Source organism: Solanum stenotomum, chromosome 9 (assembly GCF_019186545.1).
Source record: "Solanum stenotomum isolate F172 chromosome 9, ASM1918654v1, whole genome shotgun sequence".
NCBI classification, from domain to species: domain Eukaryota; kingdom Viridiplantae; phylum Streptophyta; class Magnoliopsida; order Solanales; family Solanaceae; genus Solanum; species Solanum stenotomum.
In genome coordinates this window covers 38,339,668-38,363,766 of record NC_064290.1, presented here as the reverse complement: position 1 = coordinate 38,363,766, position 24,099 = coordinate 38,339,668, and the positions used below count along the sequence as shown (strand labels likewise).

Genomic DNA, 24,099 nt, shown 5'->3' with positions numbered 1-24,099 from the left:
CCCTAGCGTGAATTCTTTGAGTGCGTAAACTGACCAAATTCAGTTTAGACTGCTATGTATTTACCAAAAACGAAATTAATTTAATTGGGTGGTGAAAAGACCACAATACCCTTCTAAAATCCAATTTTGACTTTCATTATCTAAACAACCCAAATTCAAATAGGCATATCTCCCTCATACGAACTCGAAATTGATCAAACTTGGTGGCGTTGGAAAGATAATTCAAAGATCTTTCCTATGATATCTTGTAGAACACCAAAATAATCTTGAGTTAGGAGTTATAGTCGGTTGAAGTTGTACCAAAACTCATACTTAACTTAATTTTGTCAAACTTCCAGATTTTTTATTCTTTCCAAAAATGACTCTTTCTAATTCTAGCTCTTTCTAGTTGTGGGGTGTTACAGTTTATGTCAAGGGGGTAGCATCGGAGCATGACATCTGTCATTTTCATTTGAGAAATAACTCAAATTAATGGCATAGATGAGCCTTTTCTCAAAATTCGCTCGCATATTTAAGTTTCTTTTCCTATTTAATATATCAAAAAATCATCTTTCTTCTTAATTCTAATTTTTTTAACAAAGAAAATAATTTTATAATATAAATTAATTAATATAATTTAATTAGTTGAGTGTTTATCTGAAAATCTAAGACACAAATAAAAAGACAAAAACAATATACTTTGAATTTAGCCGGTCAATAAACTTTAGTCAAATTCAATTAAATTTTTGTAATTTGTCTCTTTTTGAAACTGCAAAATTCATTTATGGAAAAATGAATATGACACATTTTATCTTAAGCTAAAGATAACTTTCACTTAAATGTTTTCACATCTATCAAAAAATTGAGAAAAGACTCAGATTTTGTTTCAATAATAAATTTTTTGCATTTACTTGTAACTGTTGTTTTTATTACACTTTAAAAGAGGCAAAAAAATAATAAATATCATCTTTATCCTATTTGAAGACCATTTATACATACCTCATTGTCTAAATTTTCTTTCTTGAAATCTTATTGCAATTTTCATTTCACGTTCTCAAAAAAAAACTTCTCTTTAATTTTCTGAAAAGTTTGCAATAGCTAATATCACAATGGAAGAAATTGACATTACTTTGGTTGGAGCTGGACCATCCGGTATAGCTGTATCAGCATGTTTAAACAAACTGCCATAAGCGATGTTGTTTTGGAAAAACAAGATTGTTGTGCTTATTTGTGGAAGAAAAAGACTTATGATAGACTTCATTTGCATCTATCAAATGACTTCTGTTCATTGCCGTTTATGCCACATGCAACTTCATCACCTAAGTATATACCGAAAAAAGAATTTATTCAATACTTAGATGAGTATATTGAGAATTTCAACATCAAGCCAAAATTTCAAACTTGTGTTGTGATAAATGTGTAACGCTATCAAAGATGTTTCATCCAATACTAAGCATCAACGATCGTTCAATAGTAAAATAACCCAACTAGTGAGTTGGGGTCTAGCCCCAAGGGAGTGGTTCGTACTCGAGAATCAATAGGTAAGTAAGAATATTCTCAAGTCAATCATAGTTAAAAATATTTACGAAGAAAAACATGGTTTAAATTATTGGTGACACAAGTGTCAAATATCAAGGGTTTGTTTATATTAACAACTAAAACAGTAAATAACACGAAAAAACGAATATAGAGACGGGATTCTTGGGATGTGATTGGATTATGGGCCAAGGTAAACATACGGGTAATTGCATTTAATAGTAAACAGCTGCAAATCATTGAATAAGCTAGACTTTAGTGGGGGTAAACTTTCTCTCGAACAGTTTACCTCGAATCAAATTGGTTTCTCTCGAACACCATTAAGCAACAATAAAGCACTGCCTTCACTTTAGTCCATTCACTCTCTCGAGCTAAATGTGTGGAAAAGGGTTTAGGATTCACTCTCTCGGGCTGAACCCATGACAACCCAATACCCACAGACCATCAATTCAGTAATTTTGGTTGTGAAACCTCATTCTCGAGCAAGCCAAAAACACGAAGTTAAGATTGTATTTGCAACTACAACCCATTAAATTCAACCACATTTACTGATCAATAAACTTTTAAACAGCAAATAAACTATCAATTAACAATACTCAGCAGTTAATTCAACCCATAATCACATAATCACACCCCAAGAAATTGGGGGTTTTAGCTAGACATAGTAAAAAGGTAAAAATCGTTACCAAGTTGTGTTTCCATCAACTGGGTAGGATTGATATAGTCTGTACAAAGGTCTAAGATGAAGAATCTTCAACACCCACTTCCAATTTCTTAGAAATGGAAATCTTCCAAGCTAAGGAAATATTGTCTCTATATTCAGTTCTAAGCTCTCAACTTCAAAACCTGAATAATAATATGATTCCCTACCAAATCTGATTACTAGGCTCAAAAATTAAACAAGTATTTATAGTTTTCAAAAAGTGTGCTGTGAAGGTTCAGTCGGCGCAGTAAGTCGGGATCACCGATCCACTCAGTGATCCGCCCTTTGGTCATTTTCATCGTTGTTTTGCTTTTGCCTTCAGCATCTTCAGGTTTTGTAACTTTGGGTGATATGGCACTGCATCATAGAACCGTTCGGCGACTCACCTACTTCTACTTTCCCTCACCGACTAGATTTTCTCCTTCAGGGCTTGGCACTCTTGAACATTAGGAAAGACCCTAGCCATTTGGTGACTCGCCAAATGGGTTAGGCGATCCTCATGCCTTCTTTCCTTCGTTCTTCCAGCTGCCTTGTCCCTTTTTTCTCAATAGTGTCCATGCTTTGTTCCTCAATCCAAACACCTGAAATTCAAGGATTTACATTAATTATTGGTACATAACATACATTTTAGGAAACTAAATCTATTCAAATAATTCCTAAATGAGTCCAAATTGTGGACTCATCAACAGTTCCAACTGAAACTTTTGCTTGTCCTCAAGTAAGACTCAAGTTCAAAAAAGATGTCTCAAACAGTGCTACACAAGATTCAATCATGAATGCACACAAAAAGACTCAACTTACTCATGCAAAGATCAATTGTGCACTCAAAGAGTCAAGTTGTGACTCACCAATATTAAAGAATCTCAAGCTCAACAAAGGTACTCAAATTCCCTCACACAAAGAATGATTCCGTATTCACACACAATGGTTCAACAATTTAAAGTTCCGGAATCAAATGCAATGCTCACACTCACAAAGATGAACAAAATGTATGATTTCACCCATAGGTTTACCCGTATTTTCCAACCAACATTTGTTTCAGCTCACTCAAGATCAAAAAGGTCTTTTCAAGGCTTGTAACGGAGCTGAGTGCAAATGTATGATCATTTAGGCTCAATGACTATAGTCCTCATGAGATGTGGTGTGAACAACATTTCCTTTCCTTTTCTTCATTCGTGCTCAGAAGGCATCCCATTATCCATTTTCCATGGATTGTTGGAAACCCCATTTCTTTTTGCATTTTCACAACTTTATTCCGCAACTTTTTCTTTCTTTTTCTTTTTCATTCTTTTCTTCTTTTTCTATTTTTTATGGAGGGGTTCCATTTTTCTCAAAACATGGGTAAAAAGGGACTTTCTTGCATGTCTTGATTTACTTTCTCTTTTCACCACACCCCCAACTTAGACTTTTGGCCTAAGTTAGCTATTCAAACAAATCACAAATCATGAAGATTATGGGTATTGGATCAAGAAAAGGTCACATGTTTTCATCAAGTTTCTTCCAAGAAAAGGTTAAGGCTCAAAGGGTGCTCAAAAGGAGTTCACACACTCACAAGGTAGGCCACAAAAGAGGTATAATGTCAAATTGTTTCATACTCTTTAAAGTTGCCTAAGATCATATCAAGAGATTGCATCACTTAGTCAACCGGACCAAGGGGGGAAATTCTAGGTGTCATCACACATGGTTCACGGTAAGCTCATCACACAGGGCATTGACACCATAGTCAAATAAGACTCCACACTTTCGCTAGTGTGCAATGCTCATCACAAGAGACTAAATTCGGTAATAGGCTAGTCACAACGAGATGCAAAGAGTTCACATATTGGTTATGCAACTTCATTTGGCCTCATCGTTGCCGCACATTCATTTTTGTTCGATTATGAGCACTATTCAAGCCATCGGTATTGATCAAACCCGATACTCAAATTTGCAAAAGAATAGCCACATTCAACACAAACAAGAGGTGGCAAAATTTTCGAAAGGGACAAAAATCATTTGCAATTAAAAACATGGAGCCACAAGCAACCTTCCACAAAAAGTAGTGTACAACACAATTCCAGCTCAAAACTCAATATACAAACAAAACCAGAGAGTCACAAAATCACAAAAGGTAGGCCTCACCCCACCACAAATAAAACATTTGTCCTCAAATGCAAACAAAAATATACAAAAGTTAAAATAAAGAAAGATAGAGAGGGAGATAAAGAGGGGTCCTATCTAATCAATCGATCCATCTATCTGGGCATCAGTTCCCGGTGCATCAATCTGAACCTGGTCATCAGCGCCCGGGGTCCCTTAGAAGGAACAGCAGTACCACACCCACTAGGAGCTGCCAAAGGTATGTCTGCCAGATAGGTCTGCGTAGCTGTATAGAATCCCCGGGCCATGAAGGAATATAGGGGCCTAGGGGAGTAGTATCCCTGTCATAAATGGGCCTCTTGCCCCTACTTTGACCTCTAGTTGGAGGCTCTTGTCTTCCTCTTTTTGGAGGATTTGATCCCCCTTCGTTGATAGTGATACCCCATACTCTTTTCCGGGGTGTCATATTTTTAGTTGTCTTCACCATATTGCAAAACATCAGGAAAAAGTTGGAAAACTTCAAACAAAAGCACAGAAAAATAGTTGCAGACAGATTCGCCGAACCAGTCAGCGAGTCGCCAAATATCTTTGGCGAGCTAGGTCGGGCTCGTGGAAGGGATTGGCTCAAAATTTTTAGCAAGTCGGTGATGGAAGGGTCCTTTCAGCGAATTGCCGACAGCTTTCGGTGAGCAACTCCTAGCCTACTGAAAGTTACAGCGCAAAAAGGGTTCAGGAGTGCGGACAAAGGGCGATCAAGAAGACTTTCGACGAGTCACCGAGTGTCTTTGGCAACCTCAGGCTTCTCGCTTAAAGTTACAGAATCCAACGTCAATTAATGGATAAAATTAAAGGCGAAATGGGGACCAACGTGCCTACTTTCAACCCAACTTCTCAAATTTAACCTCGCAACCCCCAAAAACAAAATCAAAGCATGCACTAGTCAAATTAAAGAAAGACACATAACACCCATCACCCCGGAATACTCAGACTTCACCCGGTTTTGCCAAATTTGGCCATTTGATGACTTTTGCCCTTAAGAATGATGTCGCCCGCTCTATCATTTGGCAAATTATGTCATTTGGCACAAATACGGCTTACTTAGACTTCACCCGACTAGACCAAACAACATGAAAGCACAACCCCACAAGATATAACCAATTTTAAGGCACAAATTTACGGGAAATCAACAATCTAAATATTACTATTAAGATATTTGAATTAACACAGGCACACACATACACAATTAAGATCAGAGAAGCCCAACACATGACACTAAGATAAAATCATTGAAAATGAGTACAAAATCGCTAAATGTAAACTCGGGGTTTGGAAAACCAACCTTAGATGCCGATTAAAATGATATTGAAATGCTAGGCGGCACCTGTAATCCACTCCGAACACAATTCCAACGACTAAAATAGGGTAGAAATGCAAAAATATAGGGAGCTAAAGTGCGGGTATGAGTTTGGGAAGTTCAAAAGTGAAAGAGTTGGAAGTTTAAACCTTTGGCCTTTTAAAAACCGTCCAGTTCTCGCCCATTTGGTGACATTAGTCGTGCTCGCCGACCCACTCGGCAAAACGTCGGGTGGTCACTTACCTCGCCAGTTTTACAGAACCTTCAGTTGATGTGGAGGTCCAAACAGCGGATTAGATTGGGATCGCCGACCTGGTCGGTGATTCACCAATAATTTCCTGGGCTTGCCAAGTTTCACAGACTCCAATGTAAAATTGTTTTGAGTCCAACGACGGTCTAGGGCGGGGTCGCCAATCTCTTCAGCGATGCACCGATTGGACCAATTGCTCACCAACCTGTACTTTTCAATCACTTTACACACTTTGACCTGCACAATCAACACACTATTATTCCAAATTTAAAAAGAAAGAAAATAAAGTTTGGGTTGCCTCCCAAGAAGCGCCTTAGTTAACATCATGGCACAACGCAAGTCCACCTTCAAACCTCATTCTTGGGATTGACCATAGTGCCACTAGGCAACCTCCCTTGCTGTCTCGGGTTTAGATGAGACGAGATATGACCTATTTGGGTATCCAACTGCTTGATCGACACTGAATGGGAGGTGACGGTCTGGCTAAGGGTCGACACATCTTCTTTCATCCTTTTCAAGATCTTATCCGACCCCTCAACTTTGTTGAGGATACGAGAAAGCGTATCCTAAGACCTACCACCTTCAAAATCCTTTGGCTTTTGGCACTCGTGGGGAGGCACATACCTATCCTTCTCCCGATCCTTCCAATTTTGATTACGATCCCTCTATTCATGATCTCGATATTTCCAATCTTATCCCTACTCCAACCTTAGTTACCACCCTGCCTTGGGTAGTTTAATCGATAACCACCGCTATGGTTGGCTAGGAAATTTACTTCTTCATTGTACAAGGCTTCAAACTTGGACTCATCTGGATTAGCACACCCGACACCCACCACATTGATACTTCCAGACCAGCTCCCATGACATTTTTAGACAAAATGTCAAGTTGTGTCATGATCTTGGCCATGTTCTAGTCCCTTTCTTGGTCCTTCTCCATCTGGTCTTTCGTCAACTTGAACGCTATAGGGGAGACCTGGTCTTCATGAGTGTACCACAACCTGTTTATGGTAATCATGCCATCCAAGAGTGGAGCCGCTTTCACATAAGGTTGCTGCATCAAACTTCCCAGAGAAAGTTGGTTAGCAACACCTTTATTTACCAAGTCAAGACTCCGGTAAAAATACTACAGCAACACGTTATCAGGCAAGCCATGGGTTGGGCATTGAAGCATCAACTTCTTGAATAGCAGCCAAGTTTCATGAATTGGCTCGCCCTCTAGATGCTTAAAGCTCTGAATGTTGTCCCGAAGAGTCATCATCTTCGAGAGAGGGAAAAATCGCACTTGAAATGCTGTAACCAACTCCTCCCACGAAGTGATTGATTCACGTGGAAATTCAGCCAGCCACTTGCACGCTTCTCCCATCAAAGAGAATGGGATAAACCTCAATCGGACCGATTATTGGGAGATATTCTTGAAGGAGAATGGTTTGCATACATCCAGGAAGTTTCTAATGTGCTCATGGGGATCCTCATGAGCCAAACCACTGAAAAGCCCTTTTAGTTGCAATGGTTGCAACATAGTACTCGTGATGTGGAACACCGCATTCCTTTCGGTCGAAGTCAAGAGAATGGCACCAATACCTCCCATGAGATGGGGGTCATTAGCATGAGGCTCGTTGACATCGTTGAGGTTTCTGATGTCATCTTGATGGCCTACTTGGCTGCCATTGTTGTTGTTCACACTCATACTTCCTGTTTTAAGACACAAACAAGTAAAACAAAACTAAAAATTAAGTAGAACTATAACTAACAAGAACAAAATCCAACTTAACTAAAAATTCTCAAGTAACACCACTCCTCGGTAGAGGCGCCATTTTGATAAATGTGTAACGCTATCAAAGATGTTTCATCCAATACTAAGCATCAGCAAACGTTCAATAGTCATATAACCCAACTAGTAAGTTGGGGTCGAGTCCCAAGAGAGTGGTTCGTACTCGAGAATCAATAGGTAAGTAAGAATATGGTCAAGTCAATCATAACTAAAAACATTTACGAAGAAAAACATGGTTTAAATTATAGGTGACACAAGTATCAAATATCAAGTCGGTTTGTTTATATTATCAACTAAAATAGTAAATAACATGAAAATACGAATATAGAGACGGGATTCTTGGGACGTGATTGGATTTTGGGCCAAGGTAAATAACTGTGTAATTGTTATTAATAGTAAACATCTGTAAATCCGTGAATAAGCTAGACTTTAGTGGGGGTAAACTTTCTCTTAAACAATTTATCTCGAATCAAATTGGTTTCTCTCAAACACCAATAAGCAGCAATGAAGAACAACCTTCGCTTTAGTTCATTCACTCTCTCGAGCTGAATGTGTGGAAAAGGGTTTAGGATTCACTCTCTCGAGCTGAACCTGTGACAACTCAATGCCCATAGACCATCGATTCAGTAATTTTGGTTTTAAAACCTCTCTCTCGAGCAAGCCAAAAACACAAAGTTAAGATTGTATTTGCAACTACAACCCATTAAATTCAACCACAATTACAGAACGAAATCACTTTTTAACAGAAAATAAACTATCAATTAACAATACCCAACAGTTAAATTAAACAATAATCACATAATCACACCCCAAGAATTTGGAGTTTTAGCTACATAGTAAAAAGGTAAAAATTGTTACCAAGTTGTGTTTCCATCAACTGGGTAGGATTGATATAGTCTGTACAAAGGTCTAAGATGAAGAATCTTCAACACCCACTTCCAATTTCTTAGAAATGGAAATCTTCAAAGCTAAGGAAATATTGTCTCTCTATTCAGTTTAAGCTCTCAACTTCAAAAACTGAATAATAATATGATTCCCTACCAAATCTGATTACTAAGCTAAAAAATTAAACAAGTATTTATAGTTGTCAAAAAGTGTACTGTGAAGGTTTTGTCGGTGTAGTAGGTCGGGATCGCCGATCCACTCGGCGATCCGCCATTTGGTCATTTTCATCACCTTTTTCCTTTTTCCTTTAGCATCTTCAGGTTCTCTAAATTTAGGTGATATGGCACTGCAGCGCGAAACCGTTTGCTGACTCACCGACTACTCCTTTTTCTCTCTGACTAGATTTTCTCCTTCAGGGCTTGGCATTCTAGAACATTAGGTGAGACCCTGGCCTTTCGGCAACTCACCTAATGGGTTAGGCGATCCTCAAGCCTTCTTTCCTTCGTTCTTTCAGCTGCCTTGTTCCTTTTTGCTTAATAGTGTCCATGCTTTATTCCTCAATCCAAATACCTAAAATTCAAGGATTTACATCAGTTATTGGTACAAAACATGCATTTTAGGACACTAAATTTATTCAAATAAAGTCCTAAATGAGTCCAAATCACAGACTCATCATGCTGAATCGGCCTTTTACAGCACTAGGGAAAAGAAATGGAATGTCAAATCAAGAAATTTAACTAGCGGAGAAATTGAAATGTATGCTAGTGATTCCTTCATTTTGGCTACTGGAGAAAATAACGAAGGTTATATTCCAAAAATCATAGGAATAGAAAATTTCAAAGGCGAAATAATCAATTTAAGTGATTATAGATCTGGTAAAAAATATAAAGATATAAAGGTATTGGTCATTGGATCAGGACATTCTGGGATGGAAATAGCTTTTGGTCTTTCAAATTATGAAAGTCACACATCAATTGTTGTTAGAAGTCCAGTAAGTCTCTCTATCTCTTTATGCCTTATCTTTACGTTTATCGTTATTTGTTTGTATGTGTGTATGTTTGTGTTTGTTATAAAAATTATTAAATGGTGGTGTTCTATCAGCTTAGTTGTACATCAACTATTTTACATGGTACTTGTTACTTTTTACTAGCATTTGTAGTGTTGCAACTCGATTCATCAAGATATTGGGTATGGGTTTCTTTACCATCAACACCAGGTCATACCCTTATGTGAAAGGGCCGAAATATGAACATGATTACCCATAATTTTGTAACATCTCGCAAATTGAAATAACTAGGAAGAAGCTAATAATTTAAAATACATTTTTGGAAAGAATGAAAAATCTGGAAATTTTGTTAATTTAGAATAAGTTGAGTTTTGGCCAACTTCAAACAGCCATAACTTCTAGCTCAAGATAATTTAGAGGTACTTCCAAATTTGGTAGGAAATAGCTTGGAATTATATTTCTAACGTCGCTGAGTTTGCGCGATTTCGAGTTCGTATGAGTGAGTTATGCCCTTTGGAAGTTGGACTGTTGGAATAAGGAAAGTCCAATCCGGATTTTTAAAGGGTAGTTTGGACTTTTCCTTGCCCAATTATTTTATTTCATTTTTGGTAATTAAGTTAGGGTCTAATAAGAATTATATCAATTTACGCTTTTACCAAAATACACTAGGGCTTGGAAAAAAGAGAAAAGAAGAGGAGAAAGGAGAAGAGAAGCAAAATTTGGCAAGATCGTCGAATTTAGCACATGGATTTCGTCGTGGGTGATCCCTACAAGGTATGTGATATCACATAGCGTTGGGTTAGTTCACCCATGCGCCAAGAATGTTTAATTCAGCATATTTTCATCCTAAAAAGATTGAGAATTTGATGTTCTTGAATATCAGTTGAGATTAAGGAGTTTCATGATATTAAAGTGTTGATTCCTTGAGTTGTATGAGTTAGATTTTGTGTATACACCTTGGGTATCTGATTCTAAAGTGAATTTGAGAAAAAGAATTGATTAAAATCAATTTAAGATCAGAAAACGACACCAAAAGTTCATCAGATTTTTGCCTAAGGAACAGGTGGTGCGACGCACCCCCATAGCGCCAGGAAGGCTGGGGTGGAGTGCCAGCAGTGTGGCATTTTGGAGCCCCAGTAATTTGGGGATGGCGCAGCGCGCCAGGGACGCACCCGTATCGTCATTTTTCATCAGTTTTTCGTCGTTTAGTTCGTTTAAGTCCTTCTAAAGTGTACTAAAACTTCCTATTGATTCTAACTACTCTAAATGACTTCTAAACATCTAGAAATTGTCCTGAAACATTAATCATAACCTTGAATCCAAAAATTCAAATTTATGGAAAGTTAAGAGCCAAGTCTAGGAAGTTCTCAAAGTCTTTTCAAGAAGTCTTTTGCAAATGCTTTTAACTTTGTTTTAAGACTTAAAGATCAACTTGAGTAAAGAGTACAGAGTAAAAGTTTGAAGTTCATTTCTTCAAAAGTATATGGGGACTATGTATTCCCAAAGGGTTTGAAATGTTTTCACATTTAAACAAGAAAGGAAACCTCGATTTCCGAAGAGCCTCTGGGATAGTTTTCAGAAAAGAGAAATCATTTTCTAAATGAAGAAAGAGAGAAAACTTTGATTTGAAAGATAGCCTTTGAGCTATGTTTTTTAGCACTAATCTCAAATCACAGAAAGAAGTATGTTTTTAAATATAAGAGCTAATATTATATTTTTGGGAGTAGTATTGAGTACTGATATGGGGGAGAGTTCAGACAACTCACAGCCCCCATAAGCCATGTAGCCATCATGGGTAGAAAAGGGTCATACTTTTTAGATGATTCCTTTAGTGCTTTTTGTCATAGACTAGTGGATCCAATTAGTAAATCAGGTTCTATACCCCCGGCAAGATATAGGACTGCCCTGGCAGCGTGAGGCAAAACATTGTATCATCACAATAGCTCTTACGTGATGGTTGTCGGTATGGGTGCTCACGGTTTGGATAAAAATCGATCCAAACCGAAAAACCAAACTAAACCGATAAAATAAAACCAATTTTATTTGGTTTTGGTATGGTTTGGTTTCAGGTTTTTGAAAACCGATAGTATTTGATTTGGTTATGGTTTTATTCGAAAAAAATTGAAGAAATAGCCAAACCGAACTGATGAATTATATACATATATTTTATTAATATACATACTTAATATATTGTTTTTACAAACAATTTTAAAGATCTTATATATATTTTTATTAAAATTTCTTTATAATTTACTTATTGAAAACAAAAATGCCCAAGATGAAACATTTATCTTATTGATTTCATGTATATAAGTGTCTATAACAATTCTTTGTGGGACTGAAAATGTTTTTGTCTCTTCCTTCTAGGAAAATATAGTGAATTTTAAAGCTTTATTGATAGTAAATTTAGCGATCGAAAGTTCAGTAATTTAAGTCATTCTAACTATTTTTCGTTTTGAATGGATTGTTGTCACTTTTTTCACATTTTAAATGAATTGTTTCTTTTATTTTTGTGTATGGTTAATAATCGAATAACCGAACCAAACCAAACCAAAACCGATAATCACCAAACCGATAAATGTATACTATATTTGGTTTGGTTTGGTTTTGATAATTTTAAAACCGATTAAGTTGGTTTGGTTTTAGTTTTGACCAATAACCGATCCAAACCAACCCGTGACCACCCCTAGTTGTCGGTTAGAGAAACTCCCACAGAAGTAATTGTATTCTTATATACACAGTTGATTTATTTTTACATACATTTCAGAGTTTTAGTGTATCTTTTCATACACACATAGTTGACATCATGTTTTAAACAGATTTTCTTTATATTGCACTTGTTTTAAACTACTTTATATTGAAATGAGTTTAGTTATGTTGAGTGGAGTTGAGACAGGTAAGTTCTTCAAATTCCTTTCAAGCATATGTTGTGTTTAGCATTCCAACTCGCATACTCGTACATTCAATATACTGATGCCAGTTCGCCTGCATCTTATTATGATGCAGACACATGTAACTAGGATCGGCATTCAGTGCATTGTTGATCCAGTGAGCACTCCAGAGTCAGTTGGTGAGCCTCCTTTCATTCCGGAGGTCTCCTTTTTATTGATTTTAGTTATTTCATTAGGATGTCGTGGGGTTCGTCCCGACATCCATTTCAGTTGTTTTAGAGGCTTCATAGACAGTCAAATGTTAGTTCTTTAGTCTTTTCATTGTCATTATCTTATGTTGAGAATTAAGTTTGCCTTAATGGCCAGTTGAATGTTTCCTTTATAACATTCCAGTTTATTCCATAGATCTGTGTTGAGTTAAGTCTTTCGTTGAGTAAGTAAGTCAGGCCAAGAGTTCACTTGGGGGCCAGTAAAAGGTTCTCGAGTGCCAGCCACTTTCGGGGTGTAGGCTCGAGGCGTGACAATTTTTATTCTACTTTATTGACCATCCATCTTTTCATATATATCCTTTTGGTATTTCTTATCTAAAATAATATTTTTGAATTAATTTCACCTCCAATAATTTCCACCGATTTGTCATTTGTGTTATATTTTACAAATATACTCTCTACGAACTATACAAAATTGCAAAACCATCCTCGATTCTGAATTCAGAGTTGATTTAATGAAATAAGTTGTTCTTTAAAAAGGGAATACTGGTAGACTAGAAAGTGATTAAGGAATATGGTGTTGGACTATTGTAAATACAAAAATTTGGGATAGATATTTAAATATCCTAAAAACATCGAAAGATCTCATTACTCCATTTCTCAATCACACAAAATTAAAAATTTTAAATTCAGGTCTCATCGGGTATCTTATATCGTGAGAAATATAAGACTAGTATTTGGAGAGCTGACAAGTTGTTTAGTATAAGTATAAAAAACTCATATATTTTTTACTTTGAGGAAATGAATTCGAAGAAAAGAACTAGGGTTTCTTTTTCTTATAAGTAGAATCTTATTTTTTGCTAAGTTTGTCTTAGTAACAATTTTATACATTGTCATTTCACATGTTGCATAGATAACATATTTTAATTTGTAAGAATTTGAATCTCATAATTTTGAAGAAACTTGTCTATAGATATCAATTAGATGACTTGATAAATGACAGTACAAAAACTTATTTTCACTAACTGTATTTGAAACATAAATTTCTCTTTTAATATAATCTTTCGTGCATTACTCATATATATTTCTTTTTTTAGAACCCTTGCTAATTCTAGTTACAAACTTTGATCTATGTTTTTGAATACTACAAGTTATATACAATTACGTTATAATTGATCTTATTTTGTACTTCTTTTTTAAATATATCGACAAATTATGAAACTTACACCCCCAAATATGTACATTATAGTTTATGATGTTCTCCCAAAGTGCTATAACTTTTCTATAGTTAGATTATGCAAGTTTTTCACATGCACAATCAATTATATTTTTGATAAATATGGTTGTTAATTCTAAAAGTTTTAATATAATTTATCCTAATGTTTTTGCACATTTATGTTCTAACAAGGGAGATGGTGTATAGTGCAATGTTGTTGCTAAAATATTTACCAATATCTTTGGTTGATACTGTAATTGCAAAGTACACAAAATTAAAATTTGGAAATTTAGGAATACCACAACCCCAAGAAGGCCCATTTTCTGTTAAAATATCAAAAGGTATATCTCCAGTAATTGATGTTGGACCCACTGACAAGATTAAACTTGAACAGATGAAGGTATGATACTATCTTTATTTTATTTCATTCTATTTTGAGAAATATTATGTGAAAAACAGATCGCTTTAGTTTTTCCGAGGGTTTTGGTCTGATAGTAAAAGTACAACATGTGATGTATGGTTAGGCACACATCATGAGTTCAAATTTGATTACTACCAAGAACGTAGTAGTAATATTTAATAAAGAAGAATAAAAATACATGTTCATCATCATGGGCAACCGTTGAACTATTATAGTTACGAAATCGGAAGCATTTAGTAATTTTGGCTATGTTCTTTTTTTTTATTTGAAATTTCATTCTTGAAATTTTCCACTTGACGGTAAAAATCGTGTGTAGAAAAGTTTTTCTCGATAAGTTTTCCTCATTACTAATTTAACTTACTATTAATTTTACCATCATTGTCTCAAATAATGTACAATTTTTTTTCTTTTGTATGCACGATTATAGCTCAATATTCCTTGAAGATGGCACATTGATAAAATCGAAAGGAAAGAATGGGCTATATTGTACTGGATTTTCAAAAAGAGGGATTGTTGGTGTTTTAATAGATGCTAGAGCTATTGCCGATGATATTAAGACTGTTAGAGGAGACAAAATTTAGATTTTTATTATTATTATATCAGACTATGTTGCTAAATAAAGTTTTTAAACCTTGCGTGAATGCACGGTGCTTTATTCACCGGGCATGACTTGTTAAGTTTAGCTAGAACTTGAAAACATTGTTTCTTTTAGTATGATTTTTATTGGCATCAAGTTTCTACTGTCAAAGAAATTTGATTAAACTTTTCTGATTGATTGTATTTCTTTGTTGATTTTTTTATATATAATGATGGTGTGGGGTTGAGATCGCACACATTTCAACTATTATATCGAACATTTTCTATCGCTTGCCAGTACAAGTATCGAATAACTCTACACAGAAAATTGGGTAACTTTTATTTGAGACATTTATTAACAACGTGAATGAAATCTATTATGTCCTCTGTTTTTCATAGTAAAGTAGATATAGGGAGAGAGACATAGAGAAAGAGAATTGGCTTATTGAGAATCTTATTTTCCTTCAATTCCTTAATGTTCATAAGGTACATAAAATTAAATGTGCATTGAGCAATTCACATTCCATCTGGCTAAGGTAATTGCCAGGTGGATCTGTACAAAATGTCCTAACGAACCATTACAGGAATAAGAGGATGACGACGGGTACATTACCTAGCTCATAAGAAATACTCCCTACATCCTAGCAAGAATGCAAAAGTTGTTGCAGATGATTCAACTAGATACGCACAACCTACTTAATCCACAACCAAATGGTTAATTTAGCTTCCTCCTAAACCTCATGTCTGGATTTTTTACCACTTAGCCTTAGGTGCATACTTATTGTTGTGCTTTCTTTTGGGCCATCTTTTTGTGTCTAATTTTCCCAACCACTGATAAGAAGAAGTTTCTCCCAAGGTTTCATCTGATCTTTTCCTTTTTGTCCAGATAGAGTCTGGTGGTACATTTTCCCCATTTGACTGTCCCCAATTCCCTAAAGATAAATTTCCCCAACATTTGGTAGACCATTTTCCTTTTGGCCAAGGAGAGTCGGATGGTCCACTATCCTCCTTACATTGTCCCCAACTCGTTGAATGTACTTCCTCCCAACCTTTAGTAGACCATTTTCCTTTTGATTGTCCCCAACTCACTAAAGTTAATCCTTCCCAACCTCCTATAGACCATTTTATTTTTGTCGTGATAGGTTCAGAAGGTATAGCTGACTAAATTCCTTTCTGGCTTTCTTTACTTTGATCTGGCTTCTTAATATCTCTATAAGGAAGAGTGGTTGTATTTCCATCTTCTATAATATTCCGACTTCTTGATATCTCTACAAGGAAGAGTGGTTATATTTCCATCTTCTATAATGTTCCTTGTCTCAGAACCGACTTGAAAGGGGGTAGCACGTCCAAACAACATAAATTTTAATTGTAGGTATTTCAACAAGTCCATCCATAAAAGCAAAAATGTACTCGCTAGTACTTTGGATACACTTTTATATGTGTTTCACTTCTACTTTCCCAAAAACCCTTGCAGCATTTTGAGACCGATCAGTGAAATCCTCAATCTGTAAAAATCATGATAATCCATTAATACAGAACTTCAAAGATTACTTAGCACAACGGACATCAGTAAGTGAAAGATAACTACACTGAAGCAACAAACTTTGGAGTCTCATGTTTTTGATAGCCAAGATGCTTCATAGGTACTTGCACATAGTCCTTTGGCCCATAGCTTTTCAACGGACTATAACTGCAATGAAATGAGACCATAATGATCCAGAAAACTAGATGTTTTCCAGGGACTGGGAGTCTCTTTAAGATGAGGCCAGATATATTGGATTCACAGTACCTTGACTAACAACGTAACTAGCAACTCAGCCACCAGCACTTTCTTTCTCTTCCCATAGTTCACGAACTTATGCACTGACTTTGCCACAGCATCTGGATCATTGCCATCTATAACATTTAAAAGCCAAGAAATATTACCTAGCTACTCAAAACAAAAACTCTCATTAAAAACTAAAGAAATGAGAAAAGTGTCAAAACTCTAACAAGGAAACAAGTGCTAAAACCAGAACTTATGTATATGAAAAAAGATATATGAGTATGTATCAGTGCATTTACAGCCTCACAAATTAAAAAATTTACATACACATCCAGTTTTGATGATTAGGGTCCTATATATTTCTTCAAAATAACTATTTCTATCGTACTGATACTAAAATTAGTAAATCCCTTCCAAAAGGCGTTCAATAACTGAAAAAGTTAAGGTTCATAATTACCTTCTAATATGGCAGAAAATGGCGATAGTATGGGAGGATTTCGTGTCTTGGAAGTTCACATGACCCCAAATGAAAAAGAAAAAAAGAGATTATTAACTAAACAACTACATTAATAACCCTACAGAAAGAAATATACACATACAAAACAAATAAGCAAAACGTCATTCAGAAACATTGAAAGTCATTCTGAATAAGCTAAGGCCGTGAGAGGGGATATTGAGATGAAGTTAATAAGCTATGGCCTTCCTAAAAAGCATGGTTTTTTGTTTTTTTTGGACAAAATGGGTTAAATACAGCAACAAGAAGTTTATAAGAGTAACACTGTTGTCCACTTGTACAAGAGGGTGCTTTACAAAAGGTGCACCAAACCATCTTTTTCTTTCTCCTTTTTTCTTTGGATAAGGCAAAATAAATTTCATTAAATAATACCAAGAAGGTACTGCAAGTCTGCGAAAGTACAAAAAGTAAATTTCTCTTACTTTTGGTGTTTAATAAGTTGAAACAACACAAATTTGGTGTTGTAAGAATACTATAACAAATTGGGCATTTTATTGTGCTTACAATAGCCTCCTTAGAGGATATTGATGATAGCATATTATGCACATCTCACTAGAACAAAAGAAGAAGAAAGAGGCACCAGTTTTTCTTAGAACAATCAGCAGGTTTCTTTCAAGTTTCAGCCTGAAATCGAAGGATTTCTCCGTGGATTTCGTCACTAGGTATGTGGGATTTCACTAATGGGTTTCTTTCACTCATTAGGTTCGTAGAATTCAGTCTGATTCTTGATTCCCTTCATATTATTTAGACTTAGAGTTTCTAGAACTTCAGATAATTATTGTGATTTAGCTATTAGAGTAATCCTAATCAGAATACTACATTTTCGTAACCATGTTGCTTAATTTTAGCATGAAATTCAGAGCCCTAGTTGTGTAGATTCGTTTACTTCATGAATTACATTGCTAGGTCAGTTCATACAGATATATATGTATCAGTTTTCAAATGTTTCATTATCAGTACTTAATGTTGCATTTGCAGTTAGCATGGCAGAATCTTGAGCTATCCAAGTTATTTCAGTTATGTTGTGTTGTACACATTCTAGTCGGGAGTAGGATTAATACCGAGTTCGACTAGGGTTAGTCAACCTCATAGTCCCCTCTCTGGGCATTATATTGAGTGATCACACCAGTCATGCATTTATACCCTGGCAAGGTATTTGGATCCTCTCGATGGGGCGTATACATCGGACTCCACGTTTAGCTCAAGTGGTTTTATGTCGGTTAATAATAGCTCTCACAATTAGATTCTAGTGCATTGATCAGGTTACCCGTTATATTTCAGTATTCAATTTCAGTATGTTATGAACTTGGTCATTGCATTCAGTTTAGTTCATATTCAGTATATTCTTCATGTTCATTTTATATCATTGATCAGTATGCTTTATTCAGCTATGTATATATTGTTCAGTTTTATCCTATCTTGCAATCTTAGTACCTTTCATGAACTGATGCATAATTTGCGCTACATCTTCTCGTGATGTAGGTTAAGGCCCACAACATTCAGATCGCATGTAGATCGGTTCCTAATCTGTCCTCAGCATTATCAGTGGTGAGTCCTCATTCTCCGAGGACGATTAACATGTTTTCTTTTACTTTCAGCCTTTCAGTTTCAGTTTTTCTATAGTTAGCTCGGGGCATATTCCAGCATCTCTAGTTAGTTAGAGGCTTTTATTCAGACATAGTTAGATTCAGTTTTGGTTCTGAGTTTGATCTTCCGGTTGTTATTAAACTCATTGTCTTTTATATTCAGAATTAGATTGGGTATTTCCCCATCATTTTAGTTTATCTCATGACTTAAGGCTTCCGCACAGTATTTCTTATTTCAGTTTATCTTATTATACTATGATATACTAACTCAGGGTTAGCTTGGGGTCACTCGTGATCCTAGGTCTCATGTTTACGTCAAAGGGGTAGCCTCGGGGCATGACATATGTCATTTCCGTTTGATAAATAGCTCAAATGAATGGCATAGATGAGCCTTTTCTCAAAATTCTATAGCATATTCAAGCTGTTTTTCCTATTTAATATTTCAGAAAATCATCTTTCTTCTTAATTCTATTTTTTTAACAAAGAAAAAAAATTTCTAATATAAATTAATTAGTATAATTTAATTAGTTGAGTGTTTATTTGAAAATCTAACACACAAATAAAAAGACAAAAAAAATAAACTTTGAATTTAGCTGGTCAATAAACTTTAGTCAAATTCAATTAATTTTTTTTTATTTGTCTCTTTTTAAAATTGCAAAATTCATTTGTAGAAAAATGAACATGACACGTTTTAGTTTAAGCTAAAGATATCTTTCGAATAAATGTTTTCACATCTACCATAGAATTGAGAAAAAACTCAGATTTTGTTTCAATAATAAAAAATTTGCATTTACTTGTAACTGTTGTTTTCTATGACACTTTAAAAAAGGAAAATAATAATAAATATCGTCTTTATTCTGTTTGAAGACCATATATACATGCCTCATTGTCTAAATTTCCTTTCTTGAAATCTTATTGCAATTTTCTTTTAAACATTCTCAAAAAGAAATTCTCTTTAATTTTCTGAAAATTTTGCAATTGTTAATTTCACAAAGGAAAAAATTGACATTATTGTGGTTGGAGCTGGACCATCCGGTATAGCTGTATCAAGCTGTTTAAACAAATTGGGCATAAACAATGTTGTTTTAGAAAAAACAAGATTGTTGTGCTTATTTGTGGAAGAAAAAAACTTATGATAGACTTCATTTGCATCTATCATAGGACTTTTGTTCACTGCCGTTTATGCCACATTTGACTTCATCACCTAATTATATGCCGAAAAAGAATTTATTCAATACTTAGATAAGTATGTTGAGCATTTCAACATCAAGCCAAAATTTCAAACTTGTGTTGAATCGGCCTTTTACAACAATTGGGAAAAGAAATGGAATGTCAAATCAAGAAATTTGACTAGCGGAGAAATTGAAATGTATGCTAGTGATTTCTTGATTTCGGCTGCTAGAGAAAATAACGAAGGTTATATTCCAAAAATGATAGTGATAGAAAACTTCAAAGGCGAAACAATCCATTCAAGTGATTATAGATCTGGTGAAAAATATAAGGATAAAAAGGTATTGGTCGTTGGATCAAGAAATTCTGGGATGGAAATAGCTTTCAAATTATGAAAGTCATAGAGTATGTTTATTTTTATCGTTATTTGTTTCCATGTGAGTAGGTTGTGTTTGTTATAATAATTATTAAATGGTGGTGTTCGATCAGTTTAGTTGCACATCAACTATATATTTTACATGATACCTGTTACTTTTTACTAGCATGTGTAATGTTGTTACTCGATCCATCAACATATTGGGTATGGGTTTCTTGACCATCTATATCAAGTCATACCCTTATGTGTAAGGGCCGGAATATGAACATGATTTCTCATGATTTTGATTCTACTTTATTGACCATCCAGCCAGTCCTATATAACGTTGTGGTATTTCTTATCTAAAAAATTATTTTTGAATCAGCTTCACCTCCAATAATTTCCACCGATTCGTCATTAGTGTTAAATTTCACAAACATACTCTCCAGGCACTATACAAAATTGCAAAAACAACCTTGATTCTGAATTCAAAGTTGATTTAATAAAATCTTTTGTTCTTTAAAAACGAAATACTGGTTTACTAGAAAGTGATTAAGGAATATGTTGTTGGATTATTGTAAATACAAAAAATTGGGATAGATATTTAAATATCCTATACACATAGAAAGATCTCATTACTCCATTTCTAAATCGCAAAAAATTAAAAAATTTAAATTCAGGTCTTATCGGGTATCTTATATCTTAAGAAAAAGAAGACTAGGATTTGGAGAGGAGACAAATTGTTTAGTATAAGTATAAATAACTCATATATTTTTTACTTTGAGGAACTGAATTCGAAGAAAAAGAACTAGGATTTCTTTTTCTTATAAGTAGAATCTTTATTTTTGCTAAGTTTGTCTTATTAACAATTTTATACATCGTCATTTCACATGTTGAACAGATAACATATTTTACTTTTTAAGAATTTGAATCTCATAATTTTGAAGAAACTTGTCTATAGATATCAGTTAGATGACTTGATAAATGATAGTACAAAAAACTATTTGCACTAAATGTTTATGAAACTTAGATTTCTCTTTAAATAAAATCTTTTGTGCATTACTCATATATGTTTCTTTTTGTAGAACCCTTGCTAATTCCAATTACTAAATTTAATCTATGTTTTTGAATACTACATGTTATATACAATTACGTTATAATTGATCTAAATTTGTACCTGTTTTTTAATATGTCGTCAAAATATGAAACTTACACTCGTAAATATGTACATTATAGTTCATGATGTTCTCCCAAAGTGCTATAACTTTTTTATAGTTAGATTATGCAAGTTTTACACAAGCACAATCAATTATATTTTTGATAAATATGGTTGTTAATTATAGAAGTTTTAATATATTTTGTCCTAATGTTTTTGCATATTCGTGTTCTAACAAGGGAGATAGTGTATACTGCAATGTTGTTGCTAAAATATTTACCAATATCTTTGGTTGATACTGTAATTGCTAAGTACGCTAAATTTATGTTTGGAAATTTAGCAGAATTTGGAATACCACAACCAGAAGAAGGCCCGTTTTTAAAAAAATATCAAAAGGTAGATCCCTAGTAATTGATGTTGGTGCCATTGACAAGATTAAACTTGGACAGATTAAGGTATGATACTATCTTTATTTTATTTCATTCTTTTTTGAGAAATATTATGTGAAAAATAGATCGCTTTAGTTTTTTCGAGGGTTTTGGTCTAATAGTAAAAGAACAACATGTTATGTATGGTAAGGCGCACATCACGAGTTCAAAATTGCTTACTACCAAGAACCTAGTAGTAGTATTTAATGAAGAAGAATAAAAATACATGTTCATTATCATGCGCAACCGTTGAACTGTTATAGTTACAAAAACGGTAGAATTTAGTAACTTTGGCTAATACAGTATATTTGTGTAAATAGTTCATCCAATATGCATAGATAATCTATTATAAAAAAGGAAATAACACCTGTTTTTTTTGTGAAAAAACTTTTGGTTAATTGATTATTAGGTATTTCCTGGAATATCAGAAATAAAGGATCATACAGTAGTGTTTGCCAATGGAGATGAACACCAATTTTATGCAATCATTTTTTGCTACTGGATACAAAAATATTGCTACCAAATGGCTGAAGGTACGTTTTTCAAATCATCACTATGTTTTGTTTTTTTTAATTCTAAATTTGAATCTTGAAATTTTCCACTTGCCTTTAAATATCATGTGCGGATAAGTTTTCCTCGTTACTAGTTTAACTTACTATTAATTTTACCATCATTGTCTCAAATAATGCACAAATTTTTTTCTTTTCTCTCAAAGATGGCACATTGATAAATTGGAAAGGAGAGAATGGGCTATACTGTGCTGGATTTTTAAAAAGTGGGATTACTGGTATTTCAATGGATGCTAGAGCAATTGCTGATGATATTAAGACTTTTAGAGAAGACAAAATTTAAATTAGTATTATTATTATATCAGGCTATGTTGTTAAATAAATTTTCTAAACCTTGCTTGAATGCAAGATGCTTTCTCCACCGGGCTTGACTTGTTAAGTTCAGCTAGAACTTAAAAACATTGTTTCTTTTAGTATGTTTTTTATTGGATTCAAGTTTCTATTATCATAGATATTTAATGAAACTTTTGCGATTTATTGTCTTTCTTTGTTTATTTTTTTCTTTTTTAAAATGATGGTTTGGGGCTCAGATCGAACACATTTCGACTATTAAATCGAACATTTGCTATCTCTTGCCAGCACAAGTATCGAATAACTCTACACGTCAAATCATGTAACTTTTATTTGAGACATTTATTAACAACGTGAATGAAATCTACTATGTCCTCTATTTTTCTTAATAAAATAGATCGAGAGAGAGAGAGACATAGAGAGAGAGAATTGGCTTCTTGAGAATCTATTTTCCTTCAATTCCATGATGTTTATAAGGTACATAAAATTAAATGTACATTGAGCAGTTAACATTCCATCTTGCTTGTCACGCCCCGAGCTACCCCCGAGACGCGTACACGGGACCTAGGACCACAAGTGATCCCAAGCTAACCCTGCTGGCATGATCGTGAGAATACTAAAGATAATAAACTGATGCGGAAGCTAAATCATAAATAAATCTGAAAAGATGGGGTATACCCATATACTATAACTGAATATAAGAAATCTGAGAGTTTAATACAAAAGAAATATCAAACTCAAAACACTAAGCTAAATCTAACTATGTCTGAAATAAGCCACTAAACTGACTAGAAATGTTGGGACATGCCCCAACTAGATCTAGCAAAACTGAAACTAAAGACTAAAAGTACTGAAAAGAAACTCATGACTATTGTCCTCGAAGAATTAGGACTCACCACTGATGCTGCTGAACTGGAGATCGGGAATCGATCTAAGCGTGATCTGGATACTGAGAACCTGAACCTACATCACGAGAAGATGTAGCGCACGTATGCGTCAGTACTTGAAAGGTACTGAGCATGCAAGATAGAGTAAAGCTGAAATAACACATAACTGAACAAAGCATACTAAGCAATGATATAATCTGAACATGATATAGATACTGAAAATATTGAATACTGAGCTAACTGAATGCAATGACCAATTTATAACATGCTGACTGAATACTAAATGAACTGTAAATGTGGTTAATGCAATAGAGTCTGACTGAACTGTGGGAGCTACTAATAACCGACATAAAACCACATGAGCTAAATGTGGAGTCCGATGTATACGCCCCATCGAGAGGACCCAATATACCCTGCCAGAGGTATAGAGGCATGCTGGCGTGATCACTAAACTGATGTTGCCCACAGAGGGGACTTACACCTACGTGGCTCGTAGTTCT

General features: G+C 34.7%; 2 pseudogenes; both read left to right on the top strand.

Moving 5' to 3' along the window:
• The first annotated feature begins 1,088 nt into the window (after positions 1 to 1,088).
• On the top strand, positions 1,089 to 14,287 carry LOC125877505 (probable indole-3-pyruvate monooxygenase YUCCA10; annotated as a pseudogene).
• Positions 14,288 to 19,705: 5,418 nt separating this feature from the next.
• LOC125877504 (probable indole-3-pyruvate monooxygenase YUCCA10) lies at positions 19,706 to 22,704 on the top strand (annotated as a pseudogene).
• The last annotated feature ends 1,395 nt before the right edge of the window (positions 22,705 to 24,099 follow it).